Genomic DNA, 11929 nt, shown 5'->3' on the forward strand with positions numbered 1-11929 from the left:
CTCCTTTTGTGGACGCGTTCTTCACGCAACAACGTGCAGAAACACGGCAACTAAACGCTAAAAATTCACAGCGTTTTAATTATCCTAGTGTTCTCACTATAATATTATGTATATGACCGTCCCAGTCATAGGTATTAATATTCTGCATTGTTGTTTTGTACTGCTCGAGCTGCGCGCTGAAGAGATAATCGCCGTAGTACTACAATGAACTGCAGCGCAACTTAACCAAATGCACAGGGCCGCTGCTGGTCAAATGGGTGCCCTAAGCAGAATAGTATTGTTGTGTCCCCTCCTTCAAAATAAATAAATAAAACTACTATAAGGGGTCAAAATAGAACTTTAATACAATTTAAACGTAGCCTAAATAAATAAATAAATTGTAAATTGTATTATTTATAAATTACAATTGTAGCTCTAGTCTAGAGAGTTACCTATGGCTATGATTTTATTAATACCGTTGTCTGATTGATTTTATTGTCTCAAGCATTCAGAAATCACACAAAATAAAATTAAGCAGTTTTACTACTATAAAACCATGGTTAATTTTGGTAATGGTTGTGATGTCTGATGTCCACATGTTTTTGTTGAAGAAATTAAAGAGGCTGTAGCATTTCTATCGCAAAAAGGTGGCCAAAAATTAAAAGTTATATGGATTTATTCACGCACGTTAAAATATTTGTTTAAAGCTTCTTTCTTTTCAGATTCTTACTTACAGCATTATCTTAATAGGCTGTATATTAACTTATTGGGAGAAAACCAGTAGTTCTATGTGAAATCTGACATTTGAGCACCCCCATATTGCCAAAATGGCATGATCATAACACCCCGCGAATATTCGACTGTGAGATTGGTAGTCGAATCAGGCTTCTCCTATCGAAGCATCTAATCTTGGACTATTCGGGGTCTCCCCTAAATTGGTAGACAATATTGGTCAATATTGAGCTCTCTTACCACCAACAAACAAGCTATCACATTCTATTAAGAATCATGAACTAGCCAGTTGGTACACAATCTCGATCAAACGATTATACATTTCTTGACCATGGTTTCACCTTGGACCAGCTATAAACTAGCTGCCACATTAAGCTGGTCTGACCTGGATATTCAAGAAGGACCCTTGACCAAAGGGGCTTTCGCACCAGAAGGACCTTTTCATAGTTCCTAGAACTATTAGCGGAACTACACGCTTTTTGGTGTGTTTGCACCGCAGGAACTAGGAACATATTTCATTCTAGGAACTCAGTTTGAGGGAACTAAATTAGCTCCTACTTCTGTCTACAGATATAGGAACTACTAGTGATGTAAGTGTACGCTGATTAACCAAACACACACGAAACATCGGCTACCCAGCATTTTTTAAAAGCCGTGTAAAAGTATTTAGACCTACTCCACTAACATGGAAAACAGCGATAACGGCATTTAGCTACCTGATGTCTGCAGCATTGTGTTCTTTTCTCAGCCTTGATTATATGTAACACTGCAAGTTGTCATAGGAGATTTAGTGAGATTTTCATGCTCTTTTAATCACACAAATTGTGCGTTTACATTCCATCTCCGTTATCACAAAACCCACAACACACAACAAAAACAGCTCCAATCACAGCGTCCTCAATTCACCGGTTGTTGACGTTTGCTGTGCATAAAGACGCCAATGTCGGCAGCTTCAGAGTTCCTGCTGCTGGAGCCAATGCAACCAGGAAATCAGCTGGATTGGTTCTCTAGGAACCACTGGCTAGTTCCTAAAACTACGTGGTGCGAAAGCCCCTCAACTAGACTACTACAGGGCTCTTCAACTAGTCTTGGAGGGAAAGTGTCCTGCAGACTTTAGTACTAATTTCAATTTAACCCACCTGTATGTAATTTGCAAGTAATGCTGGCTGCACACTAGAGGATTTTAAGGCAGATTTTAAGCCCGATTTGCATTTCTGAAAGATCGGGGGGCGTGGCCCGATTTGAGGCTTGTCGCAAACGATTTTTTGTCCAAAAAAATCCTCTATTGTGCGGTGTCATTATGATTATTTAACTGCTCCTGATCAAGACGGAGCGTCTCCGAACTCAAATTGTAAATATCAAACATGTTTGATATTTCCGACTCATGATCTGGCTGCCTCTGACGTGATACCTGCGATAGCCAATGAGAGCGAGCAAGCGTCACTTACTGGATCTTGCGTGCTTCTATATCTGAAACTTGGCAGCCACAAAAATGGCAAGAAAGCAGAATACATCGCCCAAATTCTTTTTTATACTTTGTTTTTCACTGTACAACAGAACGCGTGCCGGGAGAGCCAGCTGACAATGCTGATTGTTCTCCATTTGTTTATCTTCTCTAGTGACTAGATGACAACTAGAGACAAACGTGACGTTTGATCTCGCGAGTCTCCATGAGATCTAGTGTCACTGTGAAATCGTTCCTACAGTCATCAAGTGTGTGATCTCGCGGTCTGCTGGAATCGTCTATTGTGCGCGTTCAGAGGATTATAATGCTAATTGGTTGAAACTGTCTTCATGTCTGTGGTCTCCCATGGTTTTAAAATCGTTTAGGATTTGAAAATTTTCTAGTGTGCAGCCAGCTTAATTCTAAATATTTTGATTAGTGTGTTGGGTTAAGGTTAGAGCTAAACTTAGCAGAACACTGGCCTTCCAAGACTGGAGTTAAAGAGTCTTGGTCTACTACCTCATCCTGTTAGAAGACCATCTTGGTCAAGCTGGTAAGAGCTTCTTGATCACCAACGAGCCAGCTACCATGTTGCATAAAACAGCCTGACCACTGGTATGACTGTGTTTTCCAGCAGGATCCCTGACCAAAGTCTACTGCTGTACCTCAACTAGTTGACTGACCATAATGGCCAAACAATTATGAGCTTCTTGACCAACATGGACAAGCAATATAATAGCTGCCACATTAAACTATCTGACCTGGTATTTCCAGAAGGACCCTCAGTTTGGTTGACCTCCAACAAAAAGCTACTAATGTATGTTACTATACCTAAAACAGCTTGAACATAAAAGAGGTTTCTCCATCAGGACCTTTGACCCCACAAAGATCTACTATCTTGGCCTGTTTCTTTCTGGCTGGTTAACCATCTAAACCAGTTTGGACCAACTAGAAACCCAGAATCTTCCAGCTTCCACCATTTTCCAAAATCTTGGGAAAACACTGCAGTACCACTCCCACACAACTGCTGTTAATCTGGAAGTTCAAGCCACCATCTGTGGAAATGAAAGCAGAAAACATGTTTTGATCAAAACGCAGTCCGAAACAGCAATCCACGACTCCGCATACCACATGTGGTTGAAATAATTATCTACAACTGTGCCTCCCTCCAGGCCCACTTCAGTTTTCTGAGTGTATGCTTATGCATGCTACTTTCTGCTCATAAGTAGGACACATCTGTATAGTTTTGCTGCTGTTTTGACAGTTATTATCTCTTGTTCTTAACACTCTTTATCCTGTTTACGTCTCTTTGACTTTCTTTGTCTTTGCTTTGCTTAATCTTACATTATGAACGAATGTGCTACAGTGTCCTTCAATGGTAAAACAACATGTAGAGCATCTGCTCGGCTAGTTTTGGTGCAGCAGCGTCTGTTTGTGTTACCTGTATAAGCAAATGTCTCACCATGGCCTCTGGGGCAGAATTCTGACCCACTTAGTAAAAATACATCTTCTAAAAACTCTCCCTTGATAGAGGAACCCTTTGAAGGTGTGGTTAGAATGTGTGTCTGTTTAAATTCAGCAGCTGTTGCCATGGTTTTGCGACCTAAACCCGCAGCCTATGTTCAAATTAGATGCAAACTCAACGGGATGTCGGACGAGTGTTTAAACCCTCAAAACAAACGTAGGAAGTGAACTGCAGGGAAATATGCTGCATTTACCTTCTTTTGTACTGTTCTATCTGATATTTTGTTGGCACTGACTACTGATATGCACTCTCGTGTGAGTGTCACTGGATTAAGTCAAGAATAAACCACATCAAATACCGGACAGGTAAACCAGATTCACTGTGTAATGTTGTCAGTGTAACCACCAGGGGTCACCATTTGGACCTCCAGCCGTATGCTGCTCTGACACACTCTCTGAGACAAGAATCTTCAAATCTGAATGTTCCATTTTTACTACGTATTATAAATGCCCGTCTATAATACGTCTTATCAAACTCCAAAACTGCACAGCTGACAGCTATTATAATTTTTTAAAGATATCTACTATCTCACATGAGCACATACACATTCATACATTCCCCATACTATTACAGATAAGGGCAAGAAATTTAAGTGTGTTTAGCCATTGTTCAGAGATTAATGATGCTATGCCAGAGTTAACCATTTTTTAAATAGAATATGTCTGAGGTTTTTCATGATGCAATGTGGAAAATCTGTTTCTAGTATGTTGGTGGCTGTTCAGAAAGATTTATCTGTGGCTTTTCTTTGCATGGCCACAGGAAGAACCCCTTAGTGTGTTACTGTAGGATAAGATATTACTCTGTATCATAAGCTTCAAAACAAGAAAAGAGGTCACAACACATGATTTTACACAAAATAATGTTTATTTAATTTACATTAAAAGTTTAATTTATCCCAATTTGTCAGGTTTTGAATGTTGTTAAAGTCTGAAATTTACAGTTAAGACCTTTGTACTGTGAAGAAAGATGTTTAATGTTAAACGACTACGAAATGGTATCCGATCGAAAAGAAACAATGTCGCCCAACCCCAAAATACAGTTACTAATATAAAACTCATTCCACAGACTAATCATTTAAAACTTGAGTGACGTTGGTAAGCGAAAGATATGCCAGGAGAGGTCAAAGATGGAGTGGAACACCACCGGACAGTCTATTTTCTTTCTTATTCTGTTTGTGTGACTTTCCATCTGTGTTCAGCAGAGCGGTGATGCAGTGCAGCAAACTTCAGAGCATACTGGTCCTACAGGGCAGTGTTATGAAGGGCATCTGAGAACACACACAAACACTGACCATCACAGACAGACACAGGTCACTGGTGCATGTTTACAGCCCAGAACACCGCATTTCTCCTGCAGCCATCACACTGAGAACAGGCAGCAGAGCCGGAGCAACAAAAGCTCCTCACGTAGCACTGTTTTTTTTAATTATTTGTCTTATTTGGCATGGTAAAGACTCCCAAATCTGACTTTTATCCATGTCTATTAGCATGCTAGTGTATTCTTAAAAGTTGGCAAAATATGCTTTATTTTGTTTTGCTTTATTATTATTTCTCCTATGTGACGATCCAGTGTAATCCAACTATGTCTTTAAGTCCATGTCTGTTAAGCCTTCTACACACTGCATGATTTTAGCAATCATATAAGATCATTACAAATCACACTGTGCGACATGGATCTAATAAACTTGGGTACGACACGTATGCAGACTGTACAATGATGACACCTATTAACTCGTAGGCTATGACGCAAGTTACTATTGAAGAATAAAACGTCATTAGCATGTGCTAGTGGTAAGCAAAAAAATCATGATGAAGCATAGTTTGCTGAAAAAAGAGGAAGTTGTGAAAGAGGATGTTAAAAAGAGTTTGAAGCAGTTTTAAGTTTTAGCGACGTGTCGCGTTGATCAACAGGCCATTTCATGTTGCATTTTTATTGGCTGTTCAGTAAACGTGGGTCATACTGTAGCAGCAAACACACTGTGAGATGATCATGCTGAATTTCTGACACTGTCAGAAAATGATCGCAAACTATCTGTGGTTGCAAGAGCGTGACAACGGCCGTCTTTGAACCTCTCTCACTGTACAACATAGGACCACCGTTTAGGAGCCACGATCACAGAAATCGCCATGATTGTTTCACGATGCCAATCTTTCATCTGGGACAGCCGAAAGTCATGCAGTGTGTCTCGGGCTTTAGCTTTGAGGCCATTGATATGTTAATGTATTTCTAAAAGTTGGCAAAATGTGCACAATTTCCAGTCTTTCTATTCTAGGTAAATGGACCGAAATGGTGAAATCAACCTTTTGGTTCATTATTATTTCTCATGTATCACATATTTATACCCTCCTAACCTCAAAATCTGGCTTTTAGTCCATGTCTGTTAGCCTTGAGGCAATTGAAATGCTAGTGTACTCCTATAAATTGACAAAATATGTACACATTTACAGTTTACAGACTTTTCTCTTCCAGGTTAATAGACCAAAATGTTTTGCTTTTTATTTTTTCTCTTATATGACCATTTAAGACCAATTAATTTAAGACCATCTCTGTTAGCTTTGAGGCTATTAAAATAGCATGTACGCCGAAAAGTTGACAAAATATATACAAATTTACAATTTTCAGTCTTTCTCTTACAAGTAAATGGACCAAAATGTTGGTTTGATGTTTTGATGTTCTTGTTATTTATAACATGGGCCTATTTCAGACCCACTGGAATCAAAATCTGGTTTAGCCCAAGTCTGTTAGCGTTGAGGCTATTGAAATGCTAATGTACTCTGCTGATGGAAATTGAAAGAATATATACAAATGGACCAACATGATGACATCATCATCTGCTAAGGTGTGTGTACACAAAACTGTGTCCAATAAAATACTACCTAGAATGAGAATTCCTCCCCTCTCTCAAGGTTTGACTGGTTAGCATTGTCTGGTTAACCCCTGCTTGTAGATGCCTGGAAGGACCTGCACCAAACAAAGAACTGCTGTTGTGAAGAATGGGAATGACAACGGATATTTCCTCAGGTATTATAAACCTTGCTACCTGCTACTGGCTACCAATAGTTAGCTGCTAATAACAGTTTAACAGTATGTCTTGAGCGGTCACATTTACCAATTTTCGGCCACAAAAATGTAGTCATTTTAGTAGGAAGCCATGAGATTGGGAATTGGGAGCTGTACTTTGTGCATAGCTACACTACTGACAATATTCAGCATAGCGGACATTGTTTTGCACTCTAAAATGTGCTCATGTGACCTTTAAGCTAAAGGTCTGACCTAATGCTATATCCCACCTCAACAGAAAATACAACAAGAAATAAAACTCCTCAGACCATTTCATGGTCTTCAAATGTGAGAAACATATGTGAAGCGAACCTCGTCCTGGATCTTTCTTTTTATCTTTTCAGATCACTTCACTCTCCCTATCTGCGGGGCAGTTTCTTTCTGAAACACGCTCTGCGTATGGATTTTATACCCACTCACTTCATCAAAGTGCTGTCTGCTCTCTCTGTATCGAATAATAATCATTCTCCAGTCATGCCTCCATTCAGGGCTTAATAATCACCTCCTGCTTTCATTTGCTCACTTTGCTTATTTGTCCCTCCCTTCTTCTGTGTTCCACGCTTGAAAACGTCCCTGAACTGAAGAAATAAAGGCCAATAAAGTGTGACTGCATTCGGGGGACTCGAGGGGCACCAAACACCTTACCGTCAATGGCACCGGGACGAGGGATTTACATATGAATACATTTGAATAATTTCACATTAACCTTCCGAACGCTCGCGCTTTTGTTGTTTCCGAACACATATTCTAATGGTGACATTACAATTCAAAGCCTTGTAGAACAACCACAGCGAGCGGTAATGTCAAATCCCATCCTGACGCCGTTGTCGGGTTTTGCTGTACAGATGCCAGCTATGTCATGTGTCGGTCTGATCAAATTCGGTTATTTTTCGAGGTGTTTCAGAGCAAAGCCATATGCTGGTTCGGTCTGTATATGTCTGTTATGTGATTTCTCCTTGGCTCTGACCACAGGAGAGGAAATGTACATCTCTGCATTCGTTTCATCTTTAATTGCAGCGTAAAGCTTTGCTCATTAATCCACAATGAGAGCAGGAGACTTTTCTCCCGCTGCTCGACTGCTTCAAAAATCCCCGCTCTGTGTCTAATTACCATACGCTACACACACACACACACAGAGAGCACAAAGAACTGGGCCAGCCATACACACACATACACTCAGCAGTGTGCCTGATTCCTTCCTCATCACCCTGGAGTTCAGAAAACAGCTCGTTTAACAAATTATTGATCATTTATTTTCAGATCAATCTGATCTCAATAGCACCTAGCTAGCTAAGCTAGTGGATCAATTTGTTCACAGAGTGATCAGAAATCTGTATGCGAGAGATGAGAGAGGAAACTGCTGTCTCAGGGCCTATTAGTAGCTTATGGCAGTTTTAATGTGTTGATTGGTTGTTTCTCAAATGTAGGACACACTGAGGTGAAGACATCTGCTTGGTTCTTGATCTTGTGGTCCACTTTGGTAATGACATTTAAAGGGATAGTTCACCCTATTCTGTAATCGTTTACTCTCCCTTTGTTGTTTTAAACCATAGACTGTATAAAAACATGGATGTAGTGTCCGTGACGTCACCCATAGTTTTCTGAAGAGCGTTTTTGAAGCTCAAAGTGGGCGGAGCGGGCCGTCGCCATCTTGGCAGTGCGTCACCGCGCGTCACTCCCGGATAATCGAAAATGGGCAAAAAGGCAGGAGCTGGTTGCTGAAGCCACACCCACCTAGCTCGACGACAGTGTCAGCAGCGGCAATCCACCTGTCACTCAAGTGGCCACGCCCTTAATTATGCAGAACTTTAAGGCTTAATATAATTTAAACGGATGAGTTATAAAAATATTCACCCCCCTCACAGTTGTCATGAAGGGCAAAATTAGCTATATAGGCCAAAATCATTTCTTTGAACCAGGCTGTAAACATGTTTTTTGCTGCTGTAAAGTTGGGCATTTTAACATGGGGGTCTATGGGATTGACTCCCTTTTGCAGCCAGCCTCTAGCGGCCAGTTGACGAATTACAGTTTAAGTCACTTCCGTGTTGGCTTCACGAGAGAGAGCGGGAGGTTGCCGCTTGTTTCAAACCCACTTTTAAGCGGTTACTTAGTGAAAATCTTTCTAGTTGCTAGGGTTCCCATTTGCACTGTTTTGTGAATATTCACTTCATGTTTTGCTACAAAACACCAGTTTCAATGCCGTCTGGAATCAAATCTGGCTAAACATGTCTTGATATGCCATATTTGAATATAAGCAAATGCTTGAATATGGTGCAATAGTGGTACAGTAGGGGTGTGTGATACAGTATGTATTGTCTACTATAATATCCTAAAAGTTGGTTTAATTATGTGATCACTCATGTATGTCACTCACTTTGCGAAAAGTGCATGTTTTCACTGCATGATGTATTAGAATAAAGTTATACATGATATAATTATGCAATATCACACAAGCAAGTGTTCTGTTATTCCTGAATATCATCATGATTGCGAATGTGATATTTATTTCAATTACAGTTTTCTGCCCATTTAGGAGATTGACAGTCCATTCACTTTATTTATATGGAAAAGAGAAAAGAGCAGGCAGAATATTCTTTTAAATTTCACATTATCTGTTACACAAAATAAATACTGTTATATTGTTGCAAATTAAATAAAAGTGTTGCAAATTAAATAAAAGTGTTAATGATAAATAAAGTTATCATTTGGAAGATTAACAATTATAAAAAATTTAAATAATATATTTTTTTAGCATACTTTTAAAAAGAATACTTATGGAAATAATATACTTTAGGATAATATACTTAACTGTATAATTATTGAACTGTTTTAATTGGCATGTTATATACAATTCATTTAAAATGTAAAATAGTTTACATTAAATGCAATTATTTGAACTTAAGAGTGCTTTTTTAACCTAAGTAGAACTTACTGTAAGTACATTTTTATATGTAATTTGAAAAAAATATGGATTTGAAATATGGAAAGTGTGCTGACAAATGCATTTATGGTAAACTAAATTATACTTTATAACTTTTATATAATGTATTTAAATTAGTGCTGGGCAACGATTAATCGCGATTAATCGCATCCAAAATAAAAGTTTTTGTGAACATACTGTGTATATTTATTATGTATATATAAACATAATAAATATACACAGTACACACACATATATTATGTAAATAAAAACTTTTATTTTGGAAGTGATTAATCGCGATTAATCGTTGCCCAGCACTAATTTAAATATAATTGCAATTATACATTTGTAATTATGAAGTTGCAATTTAGTACATTTAAGATATATTGACTTTCAATTTTTATTATTAAATGTAACTTATAATTAAGTACTTCACGTGTTTTAAGTTAGACCTCAAAATAAATATACTTTGAAGCATGACAGTTTTATCAACAACAACTACGTTTTAACAAAATATGCTTTTAAGATTTGAAGTACACAAGTGCTTCAAAATCAAGCGTATTTCCTTTTCACTTTAATGCTGTCATTCCTCGTGCTAAACTATCGAGGAATCAGCTGATTGCAACTGAGAAACACTGCCAGAAGCTGTTATGTTTGGGTTGCATTTGAATAAGAGTATAAGGGTGTCTTTACAGTACATTCCCTTATCATATTTCTTTACATTCCCTAAAGCACAGATTTGACCATTACCATTCAAAGATAGCATCAAGACTGGAGTCAGATTTAGCTTGATTCCCTTTCATTCTTAATGTGAATCGCATTAGCTGACAGGACCATCTTACATCTTATCTGTGTCTGAAATGCATTTTGCAGTGATGTCCGTGGACGCAGTCATATGCTGCAGATATGTGTGTTGTTCCCTGCCACCCTGTGTTGCAGTACCAGATCCCGTTGTCATAGTTTCCATTATGCACAATGTGTTTGTGATGTGAAGGACAAAGCAATGATGAGTGCTGTTAGGGGCTCTCACATTCTCTCTCACTTTCCTCCACCCACTCCTCATCTCTGAAATGTCAGTAAAGCCTCAGAAAGCGGCCAAGAATGAGACAGACGCTGAAGAAGAAAGGTCTTCTTCAAGAGTTATGGCTGCAGATCGTGCTTGTTTGTGTGTACTTGTTTATGTAGGGAAAGTTTTAAAGAGGTAGTTTACAAAAAAATTCAGTCGTCATTTATTTTTCTCAAGATTTTGTTCTCATTCTAAACCTGTATGACTCACTTTTGTAGAGCACAATATGAACATTTTTAAAGAATACCATGGACACTATTATGGTCAGTTCCCATTTAATGAAAGTGAATGGGGGCTGGTGTTGTTAAGCTAAAAATTGACAAAAAAAAAAAAAAAAAATCAGAATACAAGTGGTCCATACAACTTCTGCACTTACTGAACATTTTAAAACAATTTTTATGTTATGTATGTAGTTAAAATAAATAAAATATAAACTATTTTATGTATGTAGTTTTAGTTAACAATAACAGCACTTGTTGCCAGGTGCCATGTTTGATTTAAAGTTACTGTTTATCCAAAAAATAAAAAAATAAAAAATAAAAAAATAAAAAATAGAATAAAATAAAATAAAAATACTTTAAAAAGACTTAAAAATTTGAAGTGTAACAAAACTAGCTGAAATAAATAAGTTGGTAAGAATGATAATAAGGCCCCATTAGTTAATGTATTAACTAACAATGAGCAAATACATTTGTTACAACATTTTTGTTTCTTAATTAACATTAGTTAATAAAAACACAACTGTTCATTTTTAGTTCATGTTAGCTCAGGTCCATTAAATAATAATAACAGATACAGCTTTTGATTTTAATAATGTTTTAGAAAATGTTGAAATGAAGATTAAGATTTATGAAATGCTTTAGCAGTGTTTTTCATTGCTAGTTCATGTTAACTAATGTAGTTAGTTAACTAATGTTAACAAATGGAATCTTATTGTGAAGTGTAATGAATGTTTAAGCTGAAATACAAAAATTATTAAAATGAATGAAAACTATATAGAAATATTTAAAAAGAACAGGCTACTAAAGAACACTTGCACTTAAGCTATAATTCAAATGAAAACATGAAAATAAAAGCTATAGGAGTATTAATATATATTGTAATAAATACTATGAAATATAAATGGTACTAAAATACCACCAAGTGACATTAGACATCATGGATTAGTTGTATGAAGCACTTTTTTGATACTTTTATAATGTT

This window comes from Sinocyclocheilus rhinocerous, unplaced genomic scaffold (genome assembly GCF_001515625.1).
Source record: "Sinocyclocheilus rhinocerous isolate Xijiao unplaced genomic scaffold, SAMN03320098_v1.1 scaffold478, whole genome shotgun sequence".
Lineage (NCBI taxonomy): Eukaryota > Metazoa > Chordata > Actinopteri > Cypriniformes > Cyprinidae > Sinocyclocheilus > Sinocyclocheilus rhinocerous.